This window comes from Perognathus longimembris, chromosome 9, assembly GCF_023159225.1.
Source record: "Perognathus longimembris pacificus isolate PPM17 chromosome 9, ASM2315922v1, whole genome shotgun sequence".
NCBI classification, from domain to species: domain Eukaryota; kingdom Metazoa; phylum Chordata; class Mammalia; order Rodentia; family Heteromyidae; genus Perognathus; species Perognathus longimembris.
In genome coordinates this window covers 66,630,354-66,653,500 of record NC_063169.1, presented here as the reverse complement: position 1 = coordinate 66,653,500, position 23,147 = coordinate 66,630,354, and the positions used below count along the sequence as shown (strand labels likewise).

Genomic DNA, 23,147 nt, shown 5'->3' with positions numbered 1-23,147 from the left:
ATGAACAACAGTAGAAACAGCCCAACACAATGAAGAGCAAAAGAAGACCTACAGAGAGATGCATTAGTACTGGGAACACCAAAGTAAAAAGATGAATTTTCCCACAGGGTCACACAGCAAGAAGACCAACAGGATACATTTGATGGCAGTGGTTTTCCATTAGATTTAATATTTTTTTTAATCCTTAGAGAACATTATTTCCATATCCAAGCACATCTTGCTATTATATTCAGCTAAACCACTAATTTAAATATTTGGAGAAAGGTGTTTTTAAAACACAAAAAGGCTGTTTGCAGCCATCCCTTCATTGTTTTTTTTTAAATTTAATTTTATTGTCAAGGTAATGTACAAAGGGGTTACAGTTGCATATGTAAGGTGAGTACATTTCTTGTTGAACATTGTTACTCCCTCCCTCATTTTTCTTCTGCTTTCCCTCCCCACCCCAATCCCTACCCCCAAGTTTTAAAGTTCACTTCCAACATACTGTCTTGTGAGTATTGTTGCATTGATTTTTCCCTTTGTCCTTTGTCTCACCATTTTCTTGTTCCTCTTCCCTTCCACAATTCAGAGATATATATATATATATATATATATTACACAGGGCACCAAAATCAAATACTATGACAAGAGGGGATAAACCATAGTGGGGGGGGGGGGGAGAAAGAAAAAGGAAATAACTTCACATAGTACATAGGATCACTACTGTGATCCTTTGCTAGGACTACCTTAGACATATAATAATTATTACCAATGAAGGAAACTGTGGGGTCTGTTTCTTTGGGTCTGGCTTACTTCATTTAATACGATTTTTTCCAAGGCTTTCCATTTCTTTATGAGTGCGGCAATGTCATTCTTTGTCATGGAAGCATAGAATTCCATTGTGTAGATATCCCACATTTTCCTGATCCATTCATCTACTGAGGGGTATCTGGGTGGGTTCCATATCTTAGCTATGGTCAATAAAGCTGCAATCAACATGGCTGTGCTGGTGGCTTTAGTAGAGTCTTGTTTGTGGATATTTGGGTAAATGCCCAGAAGTGAGATTGCTGGGTCACAGGGGAACTCTAAGCTTAGTCTTTTGAGGAACCTCCATACTGCTTTTCCAGAGTGGTTGAACAAGTTCACACTCCCACCAACAGTGTAGTAGGGTTCCCTTTTGGCCACATCCGCACCAGCATCTGTTGTTATTATTTTTCTTGATAATGGCTGTTCTTACTGGGGTGAGGTAGAATCTCAATGTTGTTTTGATTTGCATTTCTTTTATGGCCAGAGATGTTGGACATTTCTTCATGTGTCCATTGGCCATTCTTATTTCCTCTTCAGAGAAGTCTCTCTTTAAGTCTTTTTCTTTTTTTTTGCCAGTTCTGGGGCTTGAACTCAGCACCTGAGCACTGTCCCGGGCTTCTTTTTGTTCAAGGCTAGCACTCTACCTTTTGAGCCACAGCACCACTTCTGGCTTTTTCTATATATGTGGTGCTGAAGAATCAAACCCAGGGCTTCATGTATTTGAGGCAAGCACTCTACCACTTGACCATATTACCAGCTCTTCTCTTTAAATCTTTAGCCTACTTATTAATGGAGTGGCTGTTTCTTTGAGGATTTGTTTTGGGGGGATTTAATTTTTTGAGTTCTAAGTATATTTCAGATATGAGGCCCTTGTCTGCTGTATGGCTAGTGAAGATCGCCTCAAAATTTGTGGGCTTTCTATTTATCTTGTTAGCTACATCCTTTGCCATGCAGAAGCTCTGCAGCAATTCCATCTGTTCAACCTTTCTTTGATTTGTTGTGTTACTGGGGCTTTATTAAGAAAGTTTCACCCTGTGCCAAGGAGCCCTAGTGCTTCTCCTATTCCTTCCTGTAATGTTTTCAGGATATCTGCTTTGGTCATGATGGGTCAAAAATAACAGATGAACTGCAAGTTTATCTTATCCCAAGTCAACCTATCCCCAGGAGTAGGACTAGGAGTTCATTGGTTCACAAATAAGTTAAAGCAACAAGTCACTTAAAAATAAGATTGTATCATCAACTGATCAATCTTTTGACACAGAGGTGAGACCTTTTCATTGAGCACAGGAAGTAAAGCATACCTCTAGCACATTTGAAAAACAAAACTATGAGATCTAAAAGGATTGCTTCATTTCACACTTTTTTTTCTTCAGAAAGCTACTGAAGGATATGTATAATCAAAATGACAGGTGATTTAGCAAACAGGGGAATCAAACCATGAGGCAAAGAGTAGGGTCAGAAAAATAATAAATGGGGCACCCAGAAAACAGGTACAACAAAAGGTTAACAACCACTTCAAGTTAGGGTGGGAGACTACAGAAATCCAGAAGAGATGTTTCTTAAGAAAAATGGAGTTAAAAAATGTATCCAGTGGGCAGGACAGTATAAGAAAGTGTATTGTGAAACAGAGTTGTAGAGTACAATAAGAACCATTTTGATGTCCAAAGAAAATAACTTTTGCTAGGGTCTGATCAAAGAAATGTCAACATTTATTTATTTTCAAAAACTTCATTTTAAACTGGGCACTGATGGCTCTCACCTGTAAGCCTAACTACTCAGGAGGCTGAGATCTGAGGAATGCAGTTCGAAGCCAACTTGGGCAGGAACATTTGTGAGAATTCTATTTCAATTAACTACCAGAAAACTGGAAGTCGCTCAACATGGTAGACTGCTAGCCTTGAGCATAAAAGCTTAGGCATAGCACCAAGGCCCTGAGTTCAAGCCCCACAACTAATAACAACAGGGCTGGGGATATGGCCTAGTGGCAAGAGCGCTTGCCTCGTATACATGAGGCCCTGGGTTCAATTCCCCAGCACCACATATACAGAAAATGGCCAGAAGTGGCGCTGTGGCTCAAGCGGCAGAGTGCTAGCCTTGAGCAAAAAGAAGCCAGGGACAGTGCTCAGACCCTGAGTCCAAGCCCCAGGACTGGCCAAAAAACAAACAAAAAAAACAACAACTAATAACAACAAAAAAATCCACACTATACTTTATGATGTCTAGCACCATGTTTACAAAGTAAAAACAAAAGGCAATAACAAAAGTTATAGTAGATATGCATGTACATATACCCCATTTGAAACCAGTTATGAAAACACTTTTTTCTCTTTCTGGTTTCCTAATATTCACTCCTGTCACAGAAACACCACTTAAAAAAAAAAAAAGAAGAAAAGAAAGAAAGAAAGAAACCCAAAAACCAAAACTTGACAAGAAATAGAAAAGGCCAGAATTGGAGCTGTGTTTCAAATGGTAGAGTAGTAGCTTTGAGCAAAAAGGTCAGGGAGAGTGCCCAGGCCCTGAGTTCAAACCCAAGGGCCAGCACAAACAAAACAAACAGACCATATAAATACAAAAGCTTGAAAGGGGGAGGAGGGAGGGGGGAATGAGGGACGAGGTAACAAACAGTACAAGAAATGTGTCCAATGCCTAACGTATGAAACTGTAACCTCTCTGTACATCAGTTTGATAATAAAAATTTGAAAAAAAAAAAGTAAATACAAAAGCTTAATACCCAGTAACACATAAGAGAACTAAAAATGGAAGAAATCCCAGTTCAGGCATACTTGAAAAGATGTTGTTGGGTTTGGTTCCAGACTATAATAATAAAGTAAATATCACAATGAAGTCATACAATTGATTTCTTTTCTGTTTCCCAGTGCCTTGAGAAGTTAATGTTTGTACCATAGAATTCCTTATTAGGTAAGCAATAAATAGTGTTATCTTTTTAAATGTGCATATTTTAATTTTTTGAAATACTGTTGCTAAAATGATACTAAAAAGTAAAACTATCTGATAATCATAATTCAGTGTTTTAAAACTCAATATGCTGCAAAATGAACTCAATAATTCATCCCTTGGGAGAAACAAAGAATAATGAGTCTAGTATGCATACATTTCTGTTATAACAAGGTTTATAGAACTAAAACTCCCAGAAGAGTACACATGCTTACATATTTTAAACTTCTGAACTGTATTCAACCTGAACATATTTAGGCTGCACATCTTTATTTGGATTATTAAAAATATAATGTACATAGAGGTGACACATATGTGTCCTTAATTTTCTTCATTTCACTCCACTAAAGTATTTTTTACTCCTAAAATCCTGGGCACTGTCAATCACTAAATGTATAAAATGACGTTTTCCAGTTAGGCATCCTTTGGGAAATACAACTTAAATTAACTCAGCAAAATGATGGGAAAAATGTCCTACAAGGCAAAACTTTTCAGACACAGAGAGAAAACCTCTATTCAGGTCATAGAAAACCAACTAGAATAACCTGGAAGTTCTGGGACTCTAAAAACCACCAACAGATGGACCAGAGCACAGGCCCACCCCACCACAAAGGCACCGCTCAGCAGTTCCTCTTTTTATATTTGTAATTATAGTTATACATGCCATTAAATGGCTATAAAAGAACTTCAAAGAAAATCTGATCATCCGAATATTGGGATAAATTGGTACATCTAACTGGACCAAATCTAGGGGGTCAGGTGGGGATGGGATTGAGAGAAAGAGGGGAGGCATTATTTAACTCAAGTAAACAAGTCTCATTTTTTCCTGACATCAAAAATGGTCTAGAGTTTAAAAATGCCAAGTAAAATAAAATTTCCTTTATTAACTTTATGTGCCTTCAATCTCTATTTAACAGTAGAAATTCTGTGATGCATAAAAATTAAGTTTTGTTTAAGCCACTAACAAAAATATTCATTTTATTGCATAAAAGATACATGCAACCAGATGAGCAACTTAGAAACTCACCAAGAAACACTCCACATGGATTCAAATGCAGCAAATAAAATACAGAATTTGATAATTAGAAGTGCTGTCAAAGATCATTTATTTACAGCTTCACGGTATGAACATGTAATGACATTTGTTTACACCTGCAGTTCTGCAGAGCAGCAAGTCTTAGGTGAACACTTTTCACTTGCATGACTGAATGTGAAACTGTGACTCTATAGTGAATGATCTGTAATGTATTAAAGCTCCTGCAATCTATTCCATAGCATGACACAAATTAGGCTATTTATCAACTATTCTCAAAATATGAATATTGCCAGGTGCTGGTGGCTCACACCTGTAATCCTAGACTGACATCTGATGATAATGGCTCAAAGCCAGCCTGGGCAGCAAAGTCAGTGAGACTTATCTCTAATTAATCACCAGAAAATCACAAGTGGTGCTGTGGCTCAGATGGTAGAGCTCTAGCCTTGAGCAAAAACAGCTCAGAACCAGTGTCCAGGCCCTGTGTTCAAGCCCCAAGCCCAGTTTAAAAAATCCATATAAACAACTCCAAACAAAGAAAAGCATTTTTATGAGTTTTCTATGTATTTCCTTTTAAAGAATCAAAATACAAGTCAGGCACTGTCACTCACATCTGTAATCCTAGCTACTCAGGAGGTTGAGATGGTGAGGATTACATAACAGGCCAGCCTGGGCAAAACGTTTATGAGACGCTAGCTCAACCAATAAAAAGCCGGCTGCCTGGGGCTGGGGATATGGCCTAGTGGCAAGAGTGCTTCCTGTACATGAGGCCCTGGGTTCAATTCCCCAGCACTACATATACAGAAAATGGCCAGACGTGGCGCTGTGGCTCAAGTGGCAGAGTGCTAGCCTTGAGCAAAGAGAAGCCAGGGACAGTGCTCAGGCCCTGAGTCCAAGCCCCAGGACTGGCAAAAAAAAAAAAAAAAAAAAAAAAAAAAAAAAAAAAAAAAAAAAAAAAAAAAAGCCAACTGCCGTGATACGCACCTGCCACCCCAACAGGTATCCTAGTCCAGCCCAAACAAGATCAGATTTAAAAACTAAGAGCAAAAAAGGCTAGTGGGAGGGTGCGGCAAGTGAGAGGCCATAATGAGAGCAAATCCCAGGATATATAAATAATAAACACAAAGTTTAGTGTTGAGATTGGTGTTTTAATGGGGTTTTTTGGTGGGGGTGGTAGTCCTGGGCCTGAAGATCTACCACTTGTGCCACAGCTCCACTTCTAGCTTTTTTGGTGGCTATCCAGAATGTTTTATGGTGAATTTTGTTGACATAAATAAATGAACTGTACTGAGATATAAATAGCATGGTATGTTTTTACTCAGTGTCCATTCTTAAATTCATTCACAAATAAATTGTTCTAGTTTATCTTTAAGTCACATTGTTTTAAATCTGGAATTCCTTTTCCAGAAATATGCTAAAATGAGGTGACATTAACGGCTTGTGAAAAAATTTAGCCCCTGAAGAGAAGGAAAGTGAACGTTCTTTGCTAAGAGCAGGCTCCCGGTGGCTACCAGCCCGGATGTCAGTGTTCCTCTCAAGTGACTGATCTGCTCCGAGGGGCTGCCTTCCTCACGCCGGACTCCCGCACAGAACCCTGGCCAGAGTAACTCGCAACACGCTTCACCCAAAGTCAACCACCACTTACCGAAGCACTGTAGTGCACGAGTCAAGCAATTCCCACGAAGAGGAGCCTTTCCCCATTTTCAGCAAGACTAGCAGATGAAAAGTCAAGTGAGTTTTTCCAGTCACAAAGCTGGACCCAACTAAGGCCAGATGACTATGTGTCCCTAACCACCAAGGATGAGAAGAATGTTGAGTCTAGAAACCCTACATTCACATGAGACACCTACCCTCCCAAATCATAAACACTGATAAGCACAGAGCATGCTGGTGGGTTTCTATCACTAAGAGGATGAGAAGGAAAACAAATGCCTAATTTAAATCTTGTCTTCTCAAACACAGGGTTAACTGGGTGTTAGAGGCTCACATCTGTAATCCAAGTCATTCAGGAAGCTGAGATTTGAGGATCAAATTTTGAAACCAAGCCCAGGCAGACAAACGCAAGAGACTTCTACCTCCAATTAACCAGCAAAAGGTCAGAAGTAGAGGTATGGCTCAAACAGTAGAGCATCAGCCTTAAGAAAAAAAGTCAAGTGAGAGTTCAAGCTCCAGTAAATAAAAATAGACATTATAGACAGATAGACAGACAAGACATATACGTACATAAATATATATGGTCCAAGGAAAATTAACTTTCTTGCTATGAGACAAGAGTTACAAGAATGTTTACATTTATCTTTCTCAAATGCTTTACATTATTTGGCAAAAATTTTCATCATTCAAATTCACTCTCAATTTCCCATTTCCTTTCATTTTTATTTAAATGCAAAGGGGAAAAAATGAGCCAGGCACTAGTGGCTGACACCTGTAATCCTAGCTACTCAGGAGGCTGAGAAATGAGGATCACAGAGTTCAAAAGCCAGCCCAGACAGGAAAGTCTGTGAGACTCTTATCTCCAACTAATCACCAGAAAACTGGAAGTGCACTGTGGCTCATTGTGGTACAGCACTAGCCTTGAGTGGAAAAAAAAAACTAAGGGACAGAGCCCAGACCCTGAGTTCAAGCCCCAGGACCAACACAAAAAGGGGAGGTTAGGGGCAATGAGCAAAATGGTCAAATATCTGCATCAACTTACAATAGAACTAAAATTAAAATACTGACTAGGCAGCAGCACTACAGAGTAACAGTTTAAAAGTCTTTCCATGCTTGAGGGCATGGCGCTCGGGGTGTCCCTGCTTCAATCCCTACCACCACTGAACAGCACCACCAAAAAAAAAAATCCCCAAACCCGGGTAATGGGCAGCAGCCCAGAGGAGGCCAAAGCTGGAAGGCAGCAGCCTGGCAGGAGGGGCCAGTCAGCCCCCTGCAGGGATGGCCAGGCGCCAGGTCCTCCACAGTTCCCTCAGTGGGCAGTGAGCTGGGAGGCAGGACTGCAAGTGTCACTGCGACCCAGGGGAAAGGACAATACATCCGCCGGACATCATGATCAGGAGTCAAATTTAAGACATAAAAATCTATGCAACTCTGAATTTGCCACATAGCTCCTGTAAATATTTACTTAAAAAACAAACAAACAACAACAAATGAGGCTGATGTTACTGGATGAGACCAAGGCCTTGTGAATCAACTTTGAAAATTACCAGAACCCCTCAAAAGGGGTTCTGCACTATCTTTTCAATTACAAGTCTATGTTATAAGGAACATTTCAAGTAAAGGATCGATTGATCTAAACTATTTTAAACAAGACAAGTCTAAAACTTAAATTGTTACTATAAGAATAATATTATGGATTTAATCCTCAACAGCAGATTGGATTTTTTCCAAGTGAATTACAGAAAGGACATTAACGCTACTATATTAAAGCAGTGAAACAAATTTTACATAACAAATGTACAAATACACATCTCTTCTGTGCTTACTCCTCCTTCACAGAGAGTGAACATCAGGGAAATGATGGAAGTACCAGGAGGAAACTCTTCAGATTAGTCATTATCCTGGTGGGTGAGAGATCATTCATCACCGCTGTTATATGTATTTGATGACATTTCTTATGGTGATTCCTGTTTCAGTCCCAGCAAACTGTGTACAGATAAATGTATGTGCTATGTATATGTATGTGTGTAAAAAACTATCTTCCAAGGCTTAAACGAGATGGCTTTTGAAGGACAATGGTACTATGACCACTTAAAATTCCTCAAAAATACTAGGCTTATACTAATATTTTTCTACAAAGGTCAACTAACAATAAAGAAACACTTATCAACAATGACAAAGAACAAAAATAATTTTTAGTCCATGGACCATGTTACTAACAGAGGATATAAATGTATTTATTCTAAAGAAATAAGATTTTAAAGTGTATCTTCTTAAATCTTTGTAAGCCATGGAGAGCAGCATACTACTCAAGTATCTGCCTGCTCTAAAATCTTAATGTGAACTTCAACTTAAGAAATGGTTAACTATAACCTCTTTGGCTATGGGTCTGTCATGCTGAAGGATAAATAAGCAGTACATACAGACGAAGACAAGGAGAAGCAGATCATCAACTTAACCTTGGTGGTGGTGTTACAAAGCTCTGGCCCTTGCTGAGCCCATCACATGCTGAAACCAACATGTATATTTGTGCTGGTATTTTATCAACAGTAAGTAAAACAGAAGCAAAGAATTCAGCTGCTCAAAGGATACATCCTGGTAATGAAAACAAGTATATACTGCCTTTATTTTGAAAAGACAAAATTATCACAACTTCAGAGTGAATATTAATATTTCATTGGCTACAGTAAATTGCAAAAGTGTGTTTCAAGATAGCTTTTGGGGGCTGGGGATATGGCCTAGTGGCAAGAGTGCCTGCCTCATATACATGAGGCCCTGGGTTCGATTCCCCAGCACCACATATACAGAAAATGGCCAGAAGTGGCGCTGTGGCTCAAGTGGCAGAGTGCTAACCTTGAGCAAAAAGAAGCCAGGGACAGTGCTCAGGCCCTGAGTCCAAGCCCCAGGACTGGCCAAAAAAAAAAAAAAAGATAGCTTTTGGATAATTAAGCTAAAATATTTAAATTTTTTTCACAATTGCAGCACTAAGCAATCACGTAGCAATAATTCTACATTAAGTTCCAAAAATCTTAAAACGGTGTCCGATACAAAAGAGCTAGAAAAGGATACTATCAAAGTCTACCACTATTTTTTTATTAAAATAATTTCCTCTCTACTTCTTCTTAAACTTAATATAAATTTAACCTATGACTTCCACAGCTAATGCCTGCATATGCAGACTTGGTTTACCCTACTAACCCCTGATACACTGGGAAAGCCCTGACCCAGGGACCAACAGCCCGTTCCAAGGGACACCACCTTTCACGGTTCGGATGGGGAGGGTCCAGGAAGGATAGGTAGTGACTGCCGAACAGCACGTCTGTGGGTGTGGAAGAAGTATAAGTGCAAGTGCCTGTGTGTGTATGTGTGTGTGCGTGCATGCGCAGGTGGGGAGGGGGTGCCCAACAGCAGAAAAAGCACTGACTAATTGTTATTACTTTGAATCTTTTTTAAAAATCGAGTTAAAAAAACAACCAAAAACCTCTTAGTCCCAGCTGCTTTGTGTCTACCATATGAGAAACAGACTACGGATTTAGCTGTACATACAAGGAAAAAAATAACTGTTATGAAATATTCATTTGAAAAGTAATTAAGTCCTGCAATTGAAAAGCTAACCTCTCACAACACAAAAATCACCATGCAGCTTGGAGAGGAGTGCGTTTGGGTGTTCTCTGGAGCTCGTTACCATTTATTTAGTAACTCATCTACATGGCCATTTGGATTGCTTATATGTTCTTCACTTACTATAAGCTACAACAAATACAAAAGAACCAAAGAATGATTCTTCCTAAATAAGCAGAGCAAAACTTTTACAGACCACATATGCACAACTTCAATATAACCTTAGTAAATCTTCCTAAAATACTTATGAAAAAGAAATGTTCTCAGGTAAGAGAAGCCATATATCAACTGGGGTTAAGTTGCCCTCCCCTTCCTCCCCCAAAAGGTAGTTTTTTAAGTGTAGCTTCTTTGCTTCATGTAAATAACATTTAGAAACTTACCATTTTAATAAACATAGTATCTATAAAATGACATTACCATACAAGAACTTAAAACCATAAATCCTTTAGATAATACTATCCTAATTCCTTCCCCAAATTTAAGAATCAGGGGAGGAAATTAGCAGCACTTTAGGCTTTAAATGCCAAAACTACTGCCTTTGCCAACGTGGAAGGGAATGCGGAAGGGCTGCCTCGAGTTGGTGTTTCGCCCATTCCAGTCACACACCACTGATGTCACTAGGACCGGAGCGCCAACAGCTCACCATGGGCAGGCGCCAAGAGTCGAGACTGAGTTAACACGACAGCACCGGACAACCACAGGCCAGGGGTAGAGCAGCCTTTGTGACTGCTTCCAGAAGCACCCAAGCCTCTGAACCAGAAACAGAAGAGTGGGGAGGAGAATTTCTCTGCTTTGGGACTCCCTTCCCTCACTAGCAAGCACACACTTCACGGAACAGAAAAGGGCTTCCAGAACCCAAACTCCAGCCACACACAGCACATGCTAGAGTGACAACACAGCATCCTGCTGAGACCATTACACTGTAAGCACATAGAAACTTCAACCTGCAGAATAAACACTTTAGAGATCCTACAAACGAGGAGAATTTCAAATAAATATGCTTAGAGAGAGGTTGTTCTGTTCAGGTGCCTTACTGGTTTGTAAAAAAATGGGACAAAGAACTCTTCCTTAGTGGGCACCTGACCACTCTTAGTGAATACTACTTGGAACGTCTTATACGAGTGTCATCACGAACACCAAAGGACAATATAATAAAGAAAATAATTTAACGCAAAATACTTAATAAATGAGTATTCTCAGGTTTATTCCATACGGGTGCTGGGCAGTCATTTAAAAAACAACATAAAACTATTTGAAAAGAGAGCATACTTAATCCCAAGGAACTTACTGAGTCAGTACATTGGACTTGATATGCATGTAGAAGGAAAAAAAATCAAAGATAATATAGAAGATAGTAATCTCAAAATCAGAATAAATATATTAACCATGTGGTTGTAATAACTACTGACACAATTTTATTTTTAAAGAGCAAACTTTTATGGCTGAGTATTATTTTTCCTAATCTAAAAGCAAAGTTCCTTATTTGATGAAAGAATGCATCACAAGTTGGGAAACCCCCGCTCACGCCAGTCATCCTGGCTACTCAGGAGGCTGAGGTCTGAGGATGGCGGATCCAAGCCAGCCCTGGCAGGAATGTCAGTGAGACTCTTATCACCAATTAACCTCCAGAAAACCAGAAGTGGTGCTGTGGCTCAAAGTCATAGAGTGCTAACCTTGAACAAAACAGCTCAGAGACAGCTTCCAGGCCCTGAATTCAAGAACCATGACCACCAACAGCAAAAAGGCCACATAGCTGTGGTGACAAAGGCCTGTAATCCTGCCTACTGCGGGAGAGACAGAGGATGATGGTTGAGCCTAGCCTGGGCAAAAAATATGAAAGACTCTAAACAAATAAAAAGGTAGGCATGGTGGCACGTGCCTGTCATTCTAGCTATACAGGAAGCATAAATAGGAGGACTATGCATAAAGATCAGACTATCTCAAAAATAATTAAAGCAAAAAGGGCTAGAGGCATGACTAAAGTAGTAGAGTGCCTGCCTAGCAAGCACAAGGCCCTGTATTGGCAAAACAAAAACAAGTCTACTCCAGTAGAAATTAAGTTTGGAATTAAGTGGGAGTGACTCATTGTTCATAAGAAATAAATGGCAAGATGTTCCTCAGGCCAAATGAAGTTTTCACTCTATGGAATGCACAGGATATGGATTTGCTTATTTGAAAAATATATTCCACACTGTGCAAAAAGAAATGCACTCATCGCCTGACTTATCAAACAATAACCCCTCTGTATATCACCTTTGTAATAATAAAAATATTTTTTTGTGGCCAGTCCTAGAGCTTAGACTCAGGGCTGAGTCCTTGGCTTCTTTTTGCTCAATGCTAGCACTCTACCACTTGAGCCACAGCACCTACCTCCAGCTTTTTCTGTGTATGTGGTGCTGAGGAATGGAACCCAGGGCTTTATGCATGCTAGGTACCACTAGGCCACATTCCCAGCCCCAAGAAAAATCTATTTCTCAGGAAATGAACCATGAGTCATAAATAAGACCACAGTTGTTACTTAGTACTGTATGCCCATCTGCCTCTACCTTGAACGGGATCCACAAAACCTTCCCTGTGAGTCACTTTCACAGGCAACAGGAGGCATAAGCCATACACACACAGTGATCTTGCCTAATCTTCAACTATTCCTGATTAATGCACTGGCCACCAGACTTCTATCAAGCAATCACTCAAGTAAAGGTGGGCCAAGACCAGGCGAAGGGCAAGTTGCACGTGCTGCCCCAGTGAGACCGGGAGAGAACCTGGGGCCCAGATACCAGTTGGCAGCAGGAGTCCAAACTGAGGCAGGACAGAAGCACAGTGGACATTTCAGTACCTCTATCACCCCACTCACTGGGCTGGGGTCACTTCACTTTCCAAACTGCATGTTGGGGAGGGCATCAGTCCTCTGCGTGCAGTTAAAATGATCTGGTAGCTGACAGAGCACACAGTGGCTAAATATAGCAGGTGCTTTAGGACTGCTATCTATTCAGCAGCCCAACTTAACCAGCATAGAGCCTATCCGGCCTTATGTCAAAAAAATAACCAACATATAAAGAGTTGGTGGGGCAGCTAAAGTGGTAGAGTGCCTACCTAGCAAATACAAGGTCCTGAGTTCAAATACCACAAATCAAAATAATAACAATTTTGAAAACCACCACAATAGTTTAGAATGCACAGAAAGTTCTGGGTTAAAAGGAAAAGTACAAATTCTTAAATGACAATTCTGAATGAAAACCAGCAAACAAATGAGATGAGTACACTAGAGAAGGAAGTTAAGTTGCAATGAACACTGCTGACCTAGAATATCCAAAAGGCCCTAAAAGTCAGCTTCTGTGTTCAAGAGCTATGCATCCAAGAATTCAACCCGCCACGCACAAAATTCTTGCCAAAATGGTGTCTACACTACATATGCACCAACTTTTGTTTCTGCTCATGGCTCCCTAAATAACACATATTAACAATCACTTGCATTGAATTAGGTATCACAGGTAACCTAGAGGTGATTTCAAAGACATGGGAGGATATACATGGATTTATATAAAATTCCATGCCATTTTATAGAGGAGAGTTGAGTACTTGCAGGCTTTGTTATCCACAGAAGCCCTGTAAAACCCTTTCAAGGGACAGCCACAAGTTCTCCACATGAGCTATAATTAGGGCAATATTTAGCAAATTTCATTTGTATTTTTCCTTTGGGAGATGGGTCTAAATATACGACACTGGAAATCGGTGTGAACCCATCCATCTCTAACTTAAGGCCAATTAGAAAAGCTTCCATGGCCGCCAGTCTCTGAATCGTGGAAGGCCTAAGTTCAGGAGCGAGCACGTCTTCAGGATTGCTTCCTAGCGGCCATCGCATGAGCCTGCACTTGTCTGAAGCAATTTTTCCCTGAATCTATAAAGCTTATTGCCAAAGCTTGTAAGTACTCTGCCTCTGAGATGCCTAACCCCAGGATCCACTCAGCCCTGCTTCTAAGAGATGGGGTGTGGGCAGGGTGGGAAGAGCTTATTAAAACTGCAAGCAGAAAGTACTGAACACATGAAGGGACCTGAGACCCATTTAAAAAGAAAGGAAAAAGCAATGCTTGCCCCAATGGCCCTCTTGCTCCCTCCCCCTTCCCAACGCAGTGGTCAGCCAGGAGGCAGGAGCAGAACCGTGGGTCCCCAGAACATTTCTATCAGTAGTTCTAGATTTACTTCACATCAAAGAATGGCAATAACCAGAATACCCAAAACTGTTTGATGTCCCCTAAACAATCCCAGAGCATTTAGCAAAGGTGGATGTGAAAACTGTAGTTCAGTTCAGAGGCAGGACGGGTGAGAAGACGCATGTCTTAAAAGTGCTCGCCCTCCCAGTCACAGAGTGTGACATCAGAATGAAGGGTAGCAGCTGGTTCTGCCATCTGGTTATTCCATTTGGTTACCAACATCATACGTGGAAGTGCTTCCACAAAATAAAGCTCATCGAAGAATCTGGAAAAAAAAAAAAGGAAGCTTGTGTGCTGGCACACCCCTAGCGTCCCAGCTACACCCAAGGCTGAGGCAGGACAGCCACCTGACGAGGAGAAATCCAAAGCAGCGTGAGCGGCACAGCTGCAGCTACAGCCACTCTGGAGACTGAAATCAAGACCATCACCAGCACCAGAGCAAGAACCTCACTCTGTGTGTGTGCAGGGAGGGGTGGGGAGAAGGGAGGGAGGAGACAGGAGGAAAGAGGGCCTTGAAATTGCGGAGTAAGTTAAAGGAACTTGTCAAGCGAAATCCCAAGGAAAGTAAAAACTTTCTATGATGGCTGGGGGTCGTCACATAAAAGGAGGACTTAGATTTATTTTGTGGGCAAGAAGAAGGCAGAAGTAAAACTGAGATCAAAGAAAATAAATTAATATAAATATTATAAATGAGACTATATGAAATAACATAATACATGACATATCTTGCCATATTAGATATACTAGGTACTGTAAATTACATATAAATAGCAATGTATATTGACATATTACCATACACCATATAGTAATATTTTTAACACTGCTATGTATAATATTTAGCATCAAATACTATTATTTATATAACATATAGGATATTGTATATTATTACTATAATATAGTATATTATATAACATATATAAATGAATTTCTTGAGTAAATGGCCATAAATATAACATTTCATGGAGCAGTATTCAAAATGATGCCAGAATTGAATCTATGTATCAAGTAGGCAAGGACTTGAACATACTATGTGAACTCCAAAGCTTCATTACTTTTCTAGTGACAAAACCTACACAATCATGATCCCAGATACAAACATGGTCTGGAACCAGATAGATTTAGGAGAGAATATTACATCTACAGTTATATCAGGTACAACCTTTGCAAATACCCCATATATCCCAGAACTAAGCACTTCAAACTCTTTGTGAAGGCCCCAAATACCAATGGAACCAAAAGACACATTCTCTTTCCTGGCTTGGGGGATCGTCTTGAGGTTGGAACTCAGGACCCAAGCGCTGTCCCTGCGCTTTTGAATCAAGGCTAGCACCTTCACTTTACCCACAGCTCTACATCCAGCTTTTTGGTGGTTTGCTAGAGGTAAGAGTCTCATGGACTTTCCTGCCCCAACTGGCTTTAAACAAACCACAGTCCTCTGACCTCATCTCCTGAGTAGCTAAGATTACAGGCAGGAACCGCTGATGCCCAGCATTTAAAAAATATTCTTAAAGCTTAGTTTCTTAAAACTTTGTCACTCTGAAATCACGTAAGATCAAGCACATAATGGGTTAAGTCCAAAAAAACAGAGAAGCAACAAAGCCAATCTGACTGCATGTTTGAAAAAGCCTATAAAATGTTACAAGCAAAACAGGAAAGCCTGTGTTAATAATGCATAAACCAAAAGAGAAAAAAAGCTACCCATTTAATGGAATAATGCTTTTATCCTTGCAGTTAAAATGAAATAAACCATGACTATTAATCTAGTAAGACCATGTAAAAATGTAATTTTTAAACATTTACTAAAAGGGGATAGTTCAGTAACCACTCTAAAAATCAAGGCCTTGTGTACAGCAGCGTTTAAAAGCTAAATACCAATCTCCTGTCTGTGAGGCCATTACCCACCCTGTCACCATAGCAACGCTAACAGTGTGCCTGACTTCAAAGACAAAGATGTAATTTCAGACTTCCAGCAGCCAGAGGGAGTGGTAAGAATATTCTACCCAGGCAGCAGTCAGCTGATGATAAATTATAAAAATATCCAGGAAGGTTATGAGGCGGACTGTACCACATACTCTCCTATTCCTGGGGGAAGATTTGCATTAGTCAAACACACCAGGAGACAGCGAGAGTAAAACAAAAAGTAAACAAGAATCTCAATGGAGTCCATTTAAAAAAAAAATTACATAGCAGAGTTCTGCCTTCTTTTTCTTGCTCCCCGGAGAATATAAAAATAGTTTTTACCACCTCCTTTTTCTCATTCAAATCAAGAGTGACTGCAGATCTGCATGAAGGTTCCAAGGGACTTGCAAAACCATGTCTATAACTGCTACTTCTGAATCTGTGCAATGCCAGTATTTGCCAAACAAGCCTTGTAAGTAGGCAGAGACCGTGAAGGGGGCACAATGGGCATGATGTGCGCCGAGGGCACCGAGGGCGCGAGGAGAGCGCGCCCTGTCCTGGGAGCTGGGCTTGCCAGCCACCCGGGTGCATGTCAGCACACTCAAGGCACTCTGCAAACCTTCCAAGGGGAAAAGTTCAATCTTTGCTTAAACACTGTAAATGAATAAGGCTGACCTGAACAGCTGTTTCACAATTTTGCAGCTGAATAGTTCTTCAAAGCAAAAGTCCTGTGGTTGACATTGTTTCCAACTCCAGAGCAAGTAATTTTCCTCAAGGTTATAAAGTAAAAAATGATAATAATAATAAAGCTGGAGATAAAGAATCTTTTGTTTTGTTTTGTTTTGTTTTTGGTGCTGGTACTGGGGCTTGAACTCAGGGCCTGAGCAATGGCTCTTAGCCCTGAGTTCAAGCTCTAACACTTGAGCCATACCACCTCTCATTCTGGCTCTTTGGTGGTTAGTTGGAGCTAAGAGCCTTGGATCTGTCTACCCAGGCTGGGTTCACACTTGATCCTCCTATCTCAATCTCTTGAGTAGCTAAAATAACAAGTGTGCCAGGCAGGGATGGGCTAAGAGTCTTTGCAAGAAAGAATGGTCAGACCTCTTAGGCAGGGTTTCCTTTTACAGGAAGTTGGTTATGATGATTAAGATGATCCACTGAGCAAATGGAAGGAGGGCTTTTACTGAGCTCATCTTACAAGAGTAAGTACAAGCACATAATACATTCTCTTTATTTATGGTTCTAAGAGGACTAGTTTCCTTCCAGGAGCAGGAGCAGGACACGGCTGGGCCTTTCTCAGAGGACAGGCCTGGTTCCGTCCTCCCCAGGGAAAGAGCTGTGCTCTCCCATCCCAGGTGGTCACTGGCCCTCCACCCACTCTCTGCATAAAGCACAGCATCAAAGGACACCTGGAGGCTGCATTTCCCCCAGGAACCAGTTTTAAGGAGGTAGAGAGGGGAATATCAAGGAGCTTGTCTTTCTCCCCATGAAACTCTGAGGGCACAGATCTAATAATGTTTTCTTGGGAAGAGAATTCCAATCTTATGTAGTACCTAAGTTAAGGGGTTCGTGAAAAATACAGTGCATAAAGCTTGCCATCTCATAGAATTGGAATAGATGCAACTATTAAGTCATTAGTGGGATACCTACACCATAAATTCAGGCTACCACCAATCCACCAATTAATTACAAAACTTAATCTTGTAAGCCCATAAAACGGTTTAACAATGGCTGAGTGCAGTGGCACACGCTTGTCATACCCTGTGACACAGGCCTGGGCAAGACTAGGCATAAATAGGCACTGGATTTATTCAATGCAAATAGGTGCTGTGGACATGGCTCAAGGGGGCGCCTAGCCTATACATAGTAAAACGTCTCAAGGAAGTGGCGCTGCGGCTCAAGTGGTAGAGCACTAAGCCTTGAGCTGAAGAGCTCGGGGACAGTGCCCAGGTCCAGAGTTCAAGCCCTATGTCCAACCCCCCCCCCAAAAAAAATTACAAATAAAACATCTCAAAAACAAAAAAAAAGAGAAAGAAAATCCCAAGTCTTAAACACACACACACACACACACACACACACACACACACACACACACACCATCCCTCAAAATTAAAAAAAAAAAAAGTGAAAATCACTTTTTACAATTCAGCTGTCTTTACTAGATGGATTTTTACTTTGCTACACATTTTATGTTTATAAAGGAACTATTTTTTAAATTACTATGAAATGAAAATGGGCTCAATAAACTACTTCTCTGGACACAATTGCTAGATTTATAATTTTGACAGTTAAAGCAGTTAAGCAAGTTATAGAAAAAAAAAACAGTCAATCATTCATGTATGTGACAGGGACTAATTTAGGCCCTGGGTAATCATTGCAAATAACATGAAATAACTTTTTAACACTATATTAACAAGCCCATATTTTGGCATTTCTACTCATTTTCACAGGAGTATTTTATATGTTTCTTTATCAAATATTTCCTTATAAAAATAATGGAACAAAGTGATATTCCTTTCTTGAGAAATGATGTGTTTTGATTCTTCTTAAGGGTCATGTAACCTCCATTTCTGCCTCCACTACAGCAGTCAGAAGTACAGCCTGAAGCTGGGCATGGTGGCTCAACCCTACAATCCTTGGGAGGCAGAGATTCAGAGACTGCAGTTCAAGGCCAGACCTGATTTTAAAAGAAGTTTTTCTCAAGACACCATCTCTACAAATGGCTGAGTGCAGCAGCACATACTTGTCATATCCTGTGACACAGGGAAGCACAAGTAGGAGGATTAAACAGGCACTGTATTTATTCAATGCCACGGACAGGGCTATGGACAGGGCTCAAGTCGCAGCCTAGCCTATACACATTAAGACACTCCCCCCTCCCCCCCAAAAAAGAGAAGTAGAAGGGGGGGGGGGAGTTGGAAAAAGTAAAATGCATTCATCTATTTCACCTGTACAGTCAGTCATATTCATTTCCTCTTTAATTTCCCGAGGAACTAGGAACCTTTCACTCGCTGTCACTGTGTCTGAAAGCGCAGCACTAGAAAACCGAACAAGAAACTTCAAGGCAGTGGTCCCGCAACATACCACCTGACTTCAAACAGCATGCTGACCTGACCCAGCTAATCCAGTGGGATGATGAAAAGCAGGATCAAGATTGGTATGTTTCCTGTGTTCATGTGATTATGTAGGCCTGCCCCCAAACCTCCCTACACAAAGACATACACACACCAACACATGCAACTCATTTTAAAGAAAGGGTTTAACTTAAATGAAAGGGATGCATCTTCAATGTATCATTAGGACTCATGCCTCCCCAGAGATTTGTTGGGTCACAGCTGGATGCTTCTAGGTAACCTAGCTATGGCAACACAGTTATCTGCCTCAGAAATCTGAAAACAGAGACATCTAAGTTTATCTACAACGGACTTTGCTGTAAGCCAAGTAGATTTCTACCTATGTCTACCTACTTTTGCCTGCTCTGAACTGATTTTATGATTCACTGATATCAAAGGTGGAAACAGAAGGCTAAATTCAAACCACTGCGGCCATTTTGCAGAAATTGGGAGATTGAGATTCTAGGCCAATATTGGGCACAAAGGCTGAGACTCTTAATCATGACTGGGCATGATAGTGTGCACCTGTCATTCCAAGCTATCGAGTGACCAAGATGAATACACAGATACATGTGTGTACTATGTATGTGGGCATATGTACATGTGCATATAAAACCATCTTCCAAGATTTAAACATGAGATGACTTTCAAAGGCCAATGAAACTATGAGGGACAGAGGAGGGGTAAGGGAAGTGGTGGAAGAAAAGAAGGGAAGGAGAAAGAAGAGGAAGGGAGAAAAGGGAAGGAGAAGTGGGAAGGGGGAAGGGAAAGGGATAACTCTATAGAGTTCAAAGTAATTTCTCTAAGGCTCCAAGTCTATTTGGTGGAACTGTTAAAAGGGGTAAACCATCTACAAACTGTATATTAACATGGCCAGGTACCCAATCACTACACCACCACACTTAGAGCAACTACGGCTTGAATAAAGACAACAACACAAGACAAGGAGACACAAAGCACTGAATTCATACACAGGCTCACAGACAGAAGTTTCAGATAAGGAGAAGCTATAGCAGATATGTTAAACTAAGAAATGTTCCTGTGAAAAGAAGTGGCATAAGAACATAGTCTAAACCATTCAAAAATGGAAGTCTATAAGAAAACACATAAAGCAAGCTGCCTTTACTCAAAGAAAGAGCTGTACTAGAACACACATTTAATGTCAACCCTAAAAGTAAAGAAGCCCTGGGTCTCAACTCAACTACTTACATCTAAACTTATTTCTTAAGACAGAGCTCCTATCATTCACCAAGGTAGGGTTAGGTATGTTTCTCTGCAAAACTGTTACTACATTTTTTTATCCACAAATTAAATGAAAGGCAAAGCTGTAGTGAATGCTATCAGTTTATCAACATATATTCCTATTTTGGCATGTTTGGTTTTATTTTAAAAGCAACTGAAATATGGCTTTAGTAGGAAAGATGAATTGCTTTGTTTTACAAGTTTTAAAGTTCAAGCAAGTTTACTGAGGACTTGCTTTAACCTCACACCTCCCTGTGTGTGTCAGCAGCTCCTGACATATACTCATCAGTCAGGCTGAGGGCCTGAGAAGCATCCTTCACTCCCTCTTCCTATGTCCACAACTTCTTCTGCATTCCTGCTGCCCTCACTTTCAAACAGCTAACTCCACCTCATCAATGAGGTCATTGTCTACGCTGTCCTCCTGGCTCCAGGGTAGTCAGAGCATTTGGAAAATGAAGGCTTTGCATAAAGAAAAGGCATGTCTCAGGTTCACTGATCTTGAAAACCAGAAATGACTCCCCATTTCAATCAATAAGCTGGTATGGTGATGCATGCCTATAATCCCAGCTACACAAGAGGGATAGTTAAGGATATAACTGCTCTGAGGCCAGCCTTGGACAAATATACAAGATCTTACTTGAAAAAAACTAAAGTAAAAGAGGAATGGAGGCATGGTTCAAGTAAAGTAGCTACCAATAAGTTACTGTTAAAAATGCATGGAATATGGAAATAAGTCGATTACTGTTGTTGTTATTTCCAATGTATTATGTGACATTATGCCTTTTTCTTTTCTTCCTTATAGTTTAATCCCTGTTGTCACAGTATTTGATTTTGGTACCCTGGCTATTGTACCTATGTTTATCTGAGTTAGGGAAGGGGGACATCTAAATGGTGGGACAAAGGGTAAAAGGCAAACTAATGCTACAGCAATACTTACAAGACAATATGTTGTAAGCCAACTGTACAATTTGGGGGGCGGGAATTGGGGAGGAGGGAAGGTGAGAAAAATGAAGGAGGATAACAAAGTTTGACAAGAAATGTACTCACTACCTTATGTAGGCAACCTCTGTACATCATCTTGACAACAAAAAATGAATAAAAATGCACACTTAAATTTGTAATCAATATTCTCACATGTATTGAGCATATATAATATGCATAAATACATGCATACCAGCTCCACTGCAAATGAATTCTAGTGGACCATTAACAATATTCAAATGATATGCCAATAATGAAATTAAGTGAAAAGATGTACACATCACTGTCTAAAGTTTGGTAGAAATTAGGTTTGTGGAAGGGTACAACAATAGGACCCAAAACCTTTTCTGTTTTTAATAAAATGCATTATGAAAAAAAAGTAGAGAAAGCTTAGTCACTTTTCTGTGGCTTAAAGCTTTTCTCCTTTTATTCCAGGCTTAAACAAAGTTCAGTGGGGCAGCAAACTGCCTGTTTTAAATTGCAGTCTGCATTTTAAAATAGAATGCACGCACGGCATGTTCCCGAAGCTACAGGGTGGGAGTGTTAGCCACAGAAAATTGAAGGCTTGTTGAGTCAATAATCTTCTTTCACACAGCAACAATTTTCAGCTAAAATTTCTTGACCCAAACAAAGGAAAACAAGACCATTCAGTTACTTTACAACAACTTAGATAAGGCAAAAAAAAAAAAAAAAAAGATGAGAGAGCGAGAGAGAACAGAAAACAGGAAAATATTGGTTCAGTAGAACTCTTTACTGCATGTATTTATTTCCTCTTGTAAACTGACAGTTAATATTAAAAACAGTTACTTCCAGGCCCAAAGAAACATAAAAGCAAATAACCAGTCCACAAATGCTACCATGAGCTCCTGCTGCTTACACATCCCTTGCTATAGGAAACAGATGTGTGCCTCCTCTTTACCTGCAACGTGGAAGTCTGTAAATTAAAAGCTATTTCCCATGCATGTACAATCATGTGAGGTAAAGGCGCTGCTGGTTGCCTCCTGTTGGCTAACACCTGGCGGGAATGGCACCAGAGAAGGCCCCTCAAGAGGGCAGGGGAGGCCCGGCCGCCCTGCAGGCCCTGGAGGACCCAACAGCAGGTCCGGCTGCCAGGGGCCCTTACAACGCCAGAGCCCTTGGTCCTTCCTCAGATCAGCTAAGAAAAGAAGCAAGATAAAACAGGCACTCCTGCCCAAGTCCAGGCTGAGTGAGCATGCCCCTGCGGCGGCTGCTTCAGTCCCCTTCAGCCCTCAGGGGGCCCAAGACTCTGGGCTTTTCCTCCGGTCTGTACATCTGACAGGCAAATGCCAAATACAGGGCTATGGCCTCAAAATCCAGGCCACAGAGAGAAGCCAAGCCCTCCGTGGCTCCACCCAGGTCATCCTGGGGCCAAATTTAGGTCAACGCCTAGAAGGCCTCCATTTGTTAGGGTAAAATTGGTGTTCAGACTTTTCTATTAGCCAGCAGCGTCTGCATTTGTCATCCCTTACTTAATGAGCCTCATTCATCAACTGGAGATCATCGTTATCCTTCTATTATCAAAACCAATATCCTGTGAATCAGTTATACTTCAGCCCTTCCTAATCTCCAATTTTGTCTACTCTATTTTTTGTGGTACTCCTTCATAATCTTTCATTAATTTTAAAGAACTAA

General features: G+C 40.6%; 1 protein-coding gene and 1 long non-coding RNA gene across 6 annotated transcripts in view; one reads left to right on the top strand and one right to left on the bottom strand.

The window, feature by feature from the left end:
- The window catches only part of Arid1b (AT-rich interaction domain 1B), a 309,189-nt gene that overhangs the window by 163,168 nt on the left and 122,874 nt on the right, over window positions 1-23,147 (bottom strand). The window lies entirely within an intron of this gene.
- Window positions 3,506-22,952, top strand: LOC125357439. The gene is made up of 3 exons (XR_007212156.1): window positions 3,506-3,653; window positions 21,454-21,463; window positions 22,942-22,952. It is a non-coding gene; the product is annotated as an uncharacterized LOC125357439 (long non-coding RNA).